This window comes from Micromys minutus (assembly GCF_963924665.1).
Source record: "Micromys minutus genome assembly, chromosome: 9".
Taxonomy (NCBI): Eukaryota; Metazoa; Chordata; class Mammalia; order Rodentia; family Muridae; genus Micromys; species Micromys minutus.
In genome coordinates this window covers 22,105,358-22,117,705 of record NC_137978.1, presented here as the reverse complement: position 1 = coordinate 22,117,705, position 12,348 = coordinate 22,105,358, and the positions used below count along the sequence as shown (strand labels likewise).

The 12,348-nt window shown below is 38.9% G+C and overlaps 1 protein-coding gene across 3 annotated transcripts in view; it reads right to left on the bottom strand.

The window, feature by feature from the left end:
- Positions 1 to 12,348, bottom strand: part of PDE4B (phosphodiesterase 4B) — a gene marked incomplete at both ends in the record, with an annotated part of 442,442 nt that overhangs the window by 243,779 nt on the left and 186,315 nt on the right. The gene's annotated exons all lie outside the window — the stretch shown is intronic.

Here is a 12,348-nt window from a genome sequence, read left to right as displayed (position 1 = left end):
ATTTTGGCTTTGACACTTTAGACAACCATACAGTCATTTTAAAGAGGCCCTTAGTTGCTGAAGAGTCCCTGTCCCAACTTGGACCCCAACCCTGAGCACCTTCCTCATAATTTCCATCTCAGATCCCCATAATAACAGGAGAGGCCTAGGGAGCCCTCCTTACTGTCTTGAATACCATCAATAAAATTCTGCTGCTGCCCCCCAAATATCCTCAGAAATAATAAACCCATTAAGAATATTGTTTAGGGAACAGATGTTTTTAGAACATCCTACTGGAATTGACAAGGAACCTGGTCACTTACAGTGAAACCTGCTGGGCTGCTCCACTGTTGTGTCTCCATTTAGCTTTTACAGTTTGGAGGTATTTGATTTGAGAGTAGAGCCTTTGAGGTTATGCAAATTCTTGGCCTTCTCAAAACCAATTGTATCACTCATCTGAGGGGCTCACAGCTGCTACTGCTGTTTTTCCAGGGGCAGAGTTTGGTTTCTCTGATATTATTTATTAACTGAAAGTCTATTAAAAAGGAGAACTTTTAAATATATTTTAATCATCACTTTTTTACTACTTTATCCTACGTTTTCTTAAATATATACAGGTTTAAAAGACTAAAGCCTGTATCTTAATAAAATGGACAAAATTAATAGCATTGTGGGCCAGTAAAATTGCTACTAATTTATTGTGGAGGCAAATACAGTAAATACTATGCTAGAGGCTTATGATCCTAAAATCTTATCTGTATTTGACATTAATAGTATTTAAAAATATTTAGATTGTAGGCCCTTTTCTAGGGAATGAATTAACTATCGTCATGTTTCAACTACCGTATTCTCAGGACGCTTTCCTGGCTTTGTCTGTAGAGTCAGCTCTTTCTCTTGTTGTGTCTCACTGGGCTCTCCTGGTCTTTGCTGTACTCATTATATTGTATTTTCATTGCTGGAACAGTAAGTTCCTCCTTATTGAGTTTATCCTTTTAGCTCTATTGTTTACCAACACAGAACAATGTATACAGGGTACTGAAAAGACAGAGCATGTCCACCATTGTCTGTCAACACTGTGCAATACACACGGGGTGCTGCAACGCTCACACATGTCCTCTCAAAATTTTTACGTTGGAGAGTCAAGCTAGGCACCCTAAACATTTGTAGTAGATGTGAAGCTGGGTCTTCATGTGGGTCCCCTAACAATTTGAGCAGAGCCTGTCTCTGACTCTGTTGCCTGCCATTGGATCCCCTTCCCCTACTGCCTCAGTGGAAGAAGATGTGCTTAGTCCTCATGTGACTGGATGTCCCAGGGTGACACCAAGCAGGGTACCCTTTCTCTGGGGGAGAGGCTGGGAATAGGAGAAAAGGAGGGATGGGGGTGCAATCAGGTTGTAAAGTGAATTAATTAATTAATTAAATATAAAAGAGGGAGTCAAGAAAAAAAAGGGGAGAACATAAAATTTAGAGGGAAAGGGCCAGTCTACCTATGCAGTATTACCTATTTTGAAAATGAGATAAAAAATTAATTCAAATATCTGCGAGATGAAACAACCTACACAGGAATCATGCTGCACAGACAAGGGTGCTGGGGAGAGATGCTCTTCATTGGGTCAGAAATGTGATATTTTCCCTCTCCCTTCCCGACCTCGGGGGACTTTAGTTGTTGAACCTGTAGGTACACCACTTATGTGAGTAAGCCTAGGTTGAGCAGCCATGTACAGGCCTAAGTTGTTCCATGATTTTGTTCAGCCTACAGAGAGGAATCAGATTTCACCTTTGGCAATTTCAAGTAAAGCCTGCTTACTAGTGTTAGGGAACTATTGACCTTTGCAAATGCCAACATGTGACATGCAGGATATTCCCAATGAAGGAAAAGAAGGAGAACCAGATGAATGGCATTAAAAAAAAAGATCTGAAAATCTCTCCCCAAACTCTAGGATTCATTGCCCCATCCATATAAAATATTTCATCACATCTGGCTTCCTCCATATTAGTGATCAAAGAAAAGGCATCTTCAGGCCAGAGTCCCCCTGTAAAGGTGATCTCAAGGCAAAGCTAACCCATCTGCTAGCATTTGATAATATATTCTGTTAAGTATGTGTAACATTTATATATTTGATGTCATTTCAAAACAAAAATTAGTTTATGATTAAGAAAATATATTATCATGTCTAAAATTTATCAGATCAGGTTTAAGTTTTTATTCTCCATATTTTTAAGAATTCATTTCCCATGAGCTTGGATATGAGAAACACAAGTAGCAATTATGACAACAGAAATAGCTAAGAACACTATCTTCTAACCTGCGCAGGGCATCATCATCACCATCATCATCATCATCATCATCATCATCATCATCATCATCATCATCATCATCTCAATTTGAAGATGAGAAAAGTGAAGCTGAAAGCTCTAAAGTTTTTTCAGCCACAGGGTGAGTAATATAAATATTAGTATATTTATTAATGTAATTAATATACTAATATTTATACATTAATGCTTATATTTTAATTATATAATATATTATAAGCCCATCACCCAGATGCATGCCCAGGATCACAGCTAAGGAAGACACAACATCTGTCCCAATACCTAGAGTAACTGAGTCCCCCTGGATCCAGGGAAACAGGAACCCCAACCCAGCCAGAGGCCCGGGTCCTTTCAGTCGGAACATGAGCCCTGAGCAGGTAGCACATCCAGTCCCACAATACCCAGAAGAAACCCATCACCCAGGTGCTGTAACATGCTCAGAATCACAGGATCACAGGTGCTCCAAAACAACCAGGATCACAGGAACACAGGTGTGCTAACATGCCCAAGATCACAGAAAAAGCTAGACTCCCGGGAGATCAGACACACACAGGAGCATGGGAGCTCTGAGACACTCAAGGACATTAGGATCTTGGTCACATTAGGGCTCCAGTATCCGGAGACAGCTTGTTTCCCAGGAGCTCTGACACACTCAGGATCCCAGGATCAGAGGAATCCAGAATCACAGGAACAGAGAGACATCTGGACTCTAAGGAGTTCTGATACCATCAGGACCTCAAGAAAAACAGGCTCCATCCAGAGACAGCTAGGGAAGGTAGCACTAGAGACAAACAGATGGCAAGAGGCAAGCACAAGAACATAAGCAACAGAAACCAAGGCTACATGTCATCAGAACCCAATTCTCCCACTACAGCTAATCCTGGAAATCTCATCACATCTGAAAAGCACGATTTTGACTTAACATCATTTCTAATGATGATGATAGAGGCCTTGAAAAAGGGCATGAATAACTTCTTTAAGGAAATAGAGGGGAACACTGCCAAATGAGAGAAGGAAGTGGACAAAACCAACCAGGATCTAAAAATGGAAATAGAAATAAAAAATCACAAAGGGAAACAGTCCTAGAGATAAAAAACCAAGAAAATAATTTAAAATAGAATACATTTAGAACAACTTCAGACTTTTAGATAAATTTGATTTGTTGTAGAACCTTAGCAGTGGTACACTTTAAACATAGTTGACCCAAAATTAAGCAACACTCCAGAACGCTTCTCTGTGGTGAAATCTTTTTAGGTTGAACATTAATGCCGTGCTATTAATACTTATTGCATTCATTCTCCATGATCAGACAAACTCAATGGAGGAAAATTAAAGAGAGAACAATGGTTATGTAACAGATTAAGAATCTTTTGAGATAGAAACTTCTCATGAGGAAATTGAATTAACAGTGTCTAGTTTGACAAGATTCAACACACTGTTGTCTGTGAGTTGCTCTCTACAAAGAGATCCTAAACTTGGTAAGACATGACCTTTGTTTTCAGGGAGTTTTCAGTGTTTTTGTTTTCATTTTAAGCTTACATAATTTATACATCAATTATTTTATTTTGATCAGACTAATTATATACAACTCAGAACCAGATAGCAATATACTGTGCCTTTTCTTGAACATCATTTTATCTGAGAAATATACTTCATTATTGTCTATCTCTTTCTATAAAACCTTAGGCAACTTATCTAGGGTAAAGGACAGTTTCTTCATCACTGAGGAAGAAAACAGAAGCTGAGACTTTTCAGGCAGTTATGACAAAATGTCTTACACAGAGAAGCTCATAAACCACAGAAATTTATTTTTTCTATATCATAGATGTTTGGAAGATGAAGTTTAAGGACCTGCTTTCTAATCAGAAACAGTAACTTCTTTTATGTTTTTCCATAATAGAAAATACAGGGCAACTCTCTGGAGTCTTGTTCGGAAGGATACCTATCAAATTTATGTGATCCATTCTGGCCTCTTGATTTAATCACCTCAGAAAGGTTCCACCTCCTAAGGTTATGGTCTTTGTGATTAGGTTATATGATATTGGAGAGGCATGAACATTCAGACCACAGTAGTTCATAATAATTGAAGTCCTTGCCTTCCAATACCATTGAGGATATTACATAGAATTATATACATAATAGGTTTAGCACAGAGTCTACCTCCAAGCAAGTGCTTAATCAATGCTAATTAGTACCTATGAGTATTCAATAAAATCAGTGCACATTTAAGACCCCTCATGTCTTTCTCTTATGTTTTAAAGACACTCGTATCTTTTAAGAATCTCTAGAACCTAAACTAGAGCTCTATTAACAGTGGATGGAAGCTAACTCATTTTTATGTGTTTTAAAGGACAAGAAGATAAGAGCTGTCTTATGCACTGGGGATCCCTGTTCGTCATTATGAGTGCCACTAAAGTGGACATTTCATAATCAGCTGTTTCATTTTTAACTGATGTCTATCCTCTTCTTCCTCTGAGAAGCAAGATAATTCAATGCCTAGAACTAGCTTATTAGGGACTACCACAGTGAGTACTGCTGTATAAGTCACATGATCTTAGATCAGGAAATGATTAAAACATTGGGCAGCCACAGCAATTTTGTCCTCACTTGTCCTGATAAAACCCATTTTTTGTTTTATAAATCATTAGATATTTTTCAGCTCTGGGGGATAATGTAAATTGATGTTTTTTTTTCAGACAGTGCTAGTTAATGTAATATCTTGTTGGCAATTATAATTGTAAATTGATCACCAGCTTTGAAATACCAAATGCAAATAGAGCAGCTCCAAGCATAAGACATCTGGAGCAGGCTAGCTAGGCAACTCATGGTTTGTTCTACAGAGAAAACTGCTCTGGTTGGGTAAACAGATTAACCTTTTCAGATGCTATTCGCACATTGGATTCAAACCCATGGGGAAAAGCACCTTTAAGGGCTGGAGAATTGTAAATGCAAAGTTAGTGTCTCAAATACTCCACATTGACTGAGAAAATTATAGCAAAGTGCCTTGGCATTTCAGAAGCTGCTAGTCTACAGAGCAAGGTGCAGTCTGGCTAGATTCCGAAGTCAGAGACCTGGCTTACAGTTCTATTTGGCTATTTACTCAGGCTGGTACCTTAGTTATAATCACATTTCTCTGAGTTTGTTTTCATGGGCAAACTGGGGAGGGAGATACTACCTCCTCCACAGGGTTATTATGGAAGTCATTCCTTAAAATATGAAGCATACCGTAACTCTAAAACAATTCAAAATGATCAAATGCAATAAGGCTATATGTTGATGCTATAGGCACAGGAGAGAAACACAGAGGTTGAAAAGACCAAGGGAAAATGAACTATAAACATCACACACCTCCATGGAAGCAAATCCCACACACTAATGTGTGTCCTTACAATCTGTGACCTGTCATCTTGACTATGCAAATAAAAACTCGTATGGGACATCAGTAGACCAACAGTAGAACAAATGATCCACTTTCAGTTGCTATTCCATGGCATGGCTTTATGACTGAGCTTTGACCAATGTGGTAGACATTTTTCAATACTCCCTGTTACAGTGGTGGAAAATAGTTACCCATTTCTGCTCTCACCACAGACTAAGAAAATTCACTGAATAATTTCTTCCAATTCATAATTGTGAATAAACACTTAAAAGGTAATGAATGAAACAAAATGAACCAAGAACAGTTGACTGAGAGGTTGGGATAGTTTCTAAGCTGTTACCAGTAGTTTATTTCTAGACTAAGGTCAGCTCACATGCTTAACTCAGGTAGACACAGAGGTTTTGTAATATTTCAAATGTCTCATTTGAAACTTGGCTCCCTATCATTCATCATGTATAAGCTACTCAACTTGTATACACTGTTTATTTGGTTATTTTATTATTTATATTATTGTTTTAATTTGTAGGTTAAAAGTAGTAGTTCTAGACCAATAGTAGTCTAGTTTTTCCACTTGGTTTGGTTTTGTTTGGTTTTCGGACTTACAAATAGTAGACTTCTAATATAAAAGACTTAGTGTTATAAAAATCTGGCTTGCAATTCCACCAACAATGGAGGAGTGTTCCTCTTTTTTACATTCTGACTAGCATCTGGGGTCACCTGAGTTTTTGATCTTAGCCATTCTGACTGGTGTGAGGTGGAATCTCAGGGTTGTTTTGATTTGCAGTTCCCTGATGACTACAGATGATGATCATTTCTTTAGGTTCTTCTCATTCATTTAGTATTCCTCAGTTGAGGGTTCTTTGTTTAGCTCTGTACCCCATTTTTAAATAGAATTATTTGGTTCTCTGGAGTCTAACTTCTTGAGTTCTTTGTGTATATTGGATATTTGCCCTCTATCAGGTGTAAGATTGGTAAAGATCTTTTCCCAATCTGTTGGTTGCTGTTTTGTCCTAATGACAGTGTCTTACAGAAATTTTGCAATTTTATGAAGTTGCATTTGTCGATTCTTGATCTTAGAGCATAAGCTGTTGGTGTTCTGTTCAGGAAAATTTCCCCTGTGCCTATGCGTTCTAAGCTTTTCCCCCACTTTTTCCTCTACTAGTTTCAGTGTATTTGGAGTTATGTGGAGATTTTTGATCCACTTGGACTTGAGCTTTAGACATGGAGATAACGGATTGATTTGCATTTTCTGCATGCTGACCTCCAGTTGAACCAGCACAGTTTGTTGAAAATGCTGTCCTTTTTCCATGGTTGAATGTTTTAGCTCCTTTGTCAGAGATCAAGTGACCATAGGTGTGTGGGTCCATTTCTGGGTCTTCAGTTCTGTTCCTGTACCAATATCATGCAGTTTTTATACAATTGACCTGTAATATGGTTTGAGGTCAGGAATAATGATTCCCCAGAAGTTCTTTTATTGTTGAGAATAGTTTTCGATATCCTGTGGGGTTGTTGTTGTTGTTGTTGTTGTTCCAAATGAATTTGCAAATTGCTCTTTTCAACTCTATGAAGAATTGAGTTGGAATTTTAGTGGGAAATACAATGAATCTATAGATTGCTTTTGGCAAGATGAGCATTTTATGTTGATCCTTCTACTTACTCCATGAGCATTGAAAATCTTTCCATCTTCTGAGATCTTCAACTTACTTCTTCAGAGACTTGAAGCTATTTTAATACAGATCTTTCACTTGCTTGGTTAGTATCACACCAAGGTATTTTATATTGTTTGTGACTACTGTGAAGGCTGTCAATTCCTATTGAAAATCAGTTTGGTAGTTCCTCAGAAAATTGGACATTATACTACATGGAGACCCAGCTATACCACTCCTGGGCATATACCCAAAAGACACTTCAATACATAACAAGGACACATGTTCCACCATGTTCATAGCAGCCTTATTTATAACAGCCAGAAGCTGGAAAAACTGCAGATGTCCTTCAATTGAGGAATGGATATAAAAATTGTGGTACATTTACACAATGAAGTAGTACTCAGCTATTAGAAACAATGACTTTATGAAATTACTAGGCAAATAGATGGAACTAGAAGCAATCATCTTGAGTGAGGGATGCACTCACTGAGAAGGGGATACTAGACCAAAAGACTGAATACCCACGAAACAGTTTACAGACCTTGTGAAGCTCAAAAAGAAGAAAGGACAGAATGTGGATGTCTCTGTCCTTCTTTGAAGGGATAATAAAGCACCATGGGAGAAAATACAGTGACAAACAGAGGAGCTGGAATTGAAGAAAAGATCATTCAGAGATTACCTCACACATGGATTCACCCCATATACAGCCACTAAACCCACACACCATTGCTCATGCCAAACAGTGCTTACTGGCAGGAGCCAGATATGGATGCCTGTTCAGAAACTCTGCCAGAGGCATACAGATACAGTTGAGGACGCTTGCAGTTAACCATCTGACTGAACACGGGGACCACAATGAAAGAGCTAGAGAAAGGGCTGAAGGAACTGAAAGGGTTTGCAACCCCATGGGAAGAACAATGTTATCAAGCAGTCAAACAATCCATAACTCTTAGGGACTAAAACACCAACCAATGAGCACACATGGAGAAACCCATGGCTCCAGCTGAATATGTATCGGAGGATAACATTGTCTGGCATCAATGGGAGTAGCGGCCTTTGTTCTAGTGAAGGTACATTTTCCCATTGTAGGGGAATGCCAAGGCTCTGAGGTGGTTGGAAAAGGGAGCACCTTCATGGAAATAAGTGGAGGGGTATGGGGGATGGGAGTGTGGGGAAGGCAGATAACATTTGAAATTTAAATACAGAGAATATCCAATGAAAACATTTTAAAAAATTAAAACGAAAATCTTCTGTGAAATGGTGACTTGGTAAACGCCTGCATTGGTTATTGTTTGCTAAGCTACAACCTGACAAAACACACACAGACACACACGTACAGACACAAACACACAGATATCAGATCAGAAACTGTATGAGCCTTTTAAATCTCCTGACAATGAAGTCACATGTGTAGGGTCTCAAATATCCGTGGCCAACAAAGAAGCTGGAGCTTAGTAGAAATTATGGTTCTTCTCAAACTTCCATCTACATGGAGTCATACTTGCCAATGTTTGTGACATAAACAAAAGTCTTTGCTATGCTAAATATGACTAATCAACAATTTTTGTTAAGACTTCACTCACTCAGGCTAGAAAGGCAACATGACAAAATTTGAGTTCATGCTCTAAGACATACATGTGACAGGAAAAGAAACTTAACTAGCTTAAAATGCAATCACTATGATATGTATCCATAATGTAGGGAGTTTATTTACTGTCCACAGATAGCCTTTGTTTGATTTTCCCACACCAACAAACCATCCTTCCTTGAGCTGGAAAAGGCTCACCTTCCACAGTGACTGTACTTAGCTTCCTTGTGCAATGTCAGCCCATGGGGAGTAGAGGCAGAGCCAGAAAGCCATTTCTTGGTCTCCTTTCCTGGAGTCACTTTAGACAAATTGAAAGCCTCATATGTTGTATGACACTGGTCTTTCTTATGCACTGGATTTATCCCTTCCCTCAGTTCATGAGGCTTTCAGAATGATAGGAGCCTTACCATTTACAGCTTCAAAGCTAAACTACCTCCCAGGGTTCCCTTTATACATGATGAATCTCCTCAAATGTTTGTTTGAGACTGGTGAGGTTATTAGGATCCTGACATATATCCATATATATGCAGAAAAAGTTTTGCATTATGCTCTATGAATATTAGTATATATACCACAATTTTTTTCTGAAGAGATGGGTGCTTACTCAGAGACAGAGCTACAGAAATTCAGTCATATCAGATATTGCTTTTATTGAAAAGACACTGTTCTAAAACAGTGGTGATTAAAATGAGGTCCCAGGCCCAACAGGAACGGCATCCTGAAGACATATGTATGATTAAAATGAGAGTTCTCAGGCCTATCTGAGATTACTATGCAGCCTACCTGGAGGAGGGTCCAGCAATCTGTCTGACAAGCATTCTAGAAAGGTGATTCTATACATGCTAAAGTTCAACAGCCACTATTTTAAGGCAACATCCTAATATCAAAGAAATGATGCAGGTGCACACATTCACACACACACACACACACACACAAACACACACATACACACACACACACACTAGCCTAAGGCTATAGTTTTGGTAAGTATCTTCAAAAGAACTATGTGTTAGAGATTTAGTCCTTAGTCCAAAACACCATTGGGAGGTGGTAGAACCTTTAGGAAGTGGGGCCTTGCAAAAGGAATTGGGTTTCTTTCTTCTTTTTATAAAGATACCCTTGTTTATTTGTGGGCTGGGGTGGGAGTTTGCATGCTTATGGGCACATACAGAAGCCATATATGGATATCAAGTATCCTCTATCACTGTTTCCTACTCCTGTAAGATAGGTTCCCTTACTGAACTTGAGATTTCTTGGCTAGAATGAAAGCTCTGAAGCCTATAAATCCTCTTGCCTTGGCCCTCTTTAGAACTCAGGTTCCAGGTATGAGGGAGGGGTGCTGGGATCCAAACTCCAGACTTCATGATTGCAAGGTAAGAACTGTTAACTCCCAGATCTGGGGAAGTGTGTCTAGCTCTTCTCTTTCCTTCAGCTTCATAACTGCATGAACTGAGCCTCATCCTCTGACCAACACACTTACCATAATGTTGTTCTTTTATATAAGCCCAAACGAAACAGACCTGCTTGTAAGCTAAAACTACAGAGCTCTGTGCCAGACTTTTCCCCCTTTGAAAGATGATCACTGAAAGTATTTGAATAGCATGAAGCGAAGCTGAATCCTATGATGTAAAACTTGAAATTAAATGCAAACTTGGACTATGAATCAAAACACAAACTTGCATCACACAGGAAACATTTTATTGTAATGTAAATAATGTAATATAAACAAAAGTCTGTAGTTACAAGTACTCGTGTTTATAGAAGCATTATGTGCTGTGGTGGTTTGAATACACTTGGTCCAGGGAGTAGCAATTTAGGAGGTATGGCCTTGTTGGAATAGGTATGACCTTGTTAGAAGAAGTGTGTAGTTGTGGAAGTGGACTTGAAACCGTCCTCCTACCTGCCTGGAAGTCAGTCTTCTGTTTGCCTTCAGAACAAGATGTAGAACTCTCAGCTGCTCTAGCACCATGTCGACCTGGATGCTACCATGCTTCCTGCCATGATGATACTGGATTGAACCTCAGAACTGGTAAGCCAGCCCCAGTGAATTGTCCTTCATAGGAGTGACTGTGGTCATGCTGGCTTTTTTCAGCAATGGAAGCCCTGAGACATTTGCCAAAGTCAGAAAGCAGAACAAGGCAGTGTTTATCAATAGCCGAATAGGTGAGCGAATAATGAATAGTATCCAGCTTTAAAAAGAAATGGCACTACAACTAATAGTACTATGTAGCTGGATCTTGAGAACATGGAATCAAGCAAAATGTCAAAGGAAAATACTAACTAATTGCATATCCATGAAATATTTATAGAGTAGTCAAGAGGCACAGAAACAGAACATGTTGAAGTGTGGAGGTTACCATTTGGGGATGGTGGAGAGAAAGAACCATGAAGCATAAAGAATATTAGTCAAGAGGATAAAATATTCTGGAAATGGATGGTGATGAAAGGTATCCCATACCTCAAAATTACATATGCCTTCCAATGATATTCCTTAAAATTCTTAGAATAGTAAAAAAACAAAACAAAAACAAAAACAAAAACAAAAAAGAAAGCATGTGATGTTTACATATTTTGCCACAATAAAAGAGAAATGGATATCAAGTATTTTAAAATATACAGGACAATTCCTTTTAAAGCTACTTCAACATTTACATCATTTAATAATGTGTGTGTGTGTGTGTGTGTGTGTGTGTGAGTGTGTGTGTGTGTGTGTGTGTGTGTTATGCTTCTGTGCCACATAGCTTGGGTAAAACTCAGAGAACAACCTGGAGGAGTCAGCTTTTTCCACCATATGAGTCCTGGGATTCGAACCTGGGTTGTTGGCTTCAGCATCAGGTCCCTTAACCTGCTGCGCCATCTCACGAGCCCCACAAAAGGCTTTTACTCACCTTGGGCATCATGTCTTACCATGATGGTGAGACTTTATCTTCTTGAGTGTGTGATGGAAGCAGTACTGTTTCATCAAGTGTCTATAAGTGACTAATTTAACAGTGTTGTATCAGATGGTTTAGTCCTCACTGTGACTCTCATGGCTTTTCATTTGCTTCAAAGTCACTTTCACCCCTGTTCAAATCGGCTGCCATGGTTAGCTCAGGACCTATCTAATCCATGTTTCTGAAACCTCTAAAGCAGCATTTTTAACCTTCCTAATGTTGTGAACCTTTAATACATTTCTTCATGCTGTATGTCCCCAACCATAAAATTATTTTTATTGCTACTCCATAACTGTAACTTTGCTACTGTTATGAATCTCAATGTCAAGATCTGATATGCAGGGTGTCTGATAAGTGATAAGGCTGTGAAACAGCTGTTCAGTCCCCAGAAGTGTTGTGACCCATGGGTTGAGTACTGCTGTTCTACAATCTCCAGCAGTTCTCATGAAAGATGTGAGACACACAGCTGCTGGACCATGTGTGTTGAGAAGCACACAGCTGTACCCA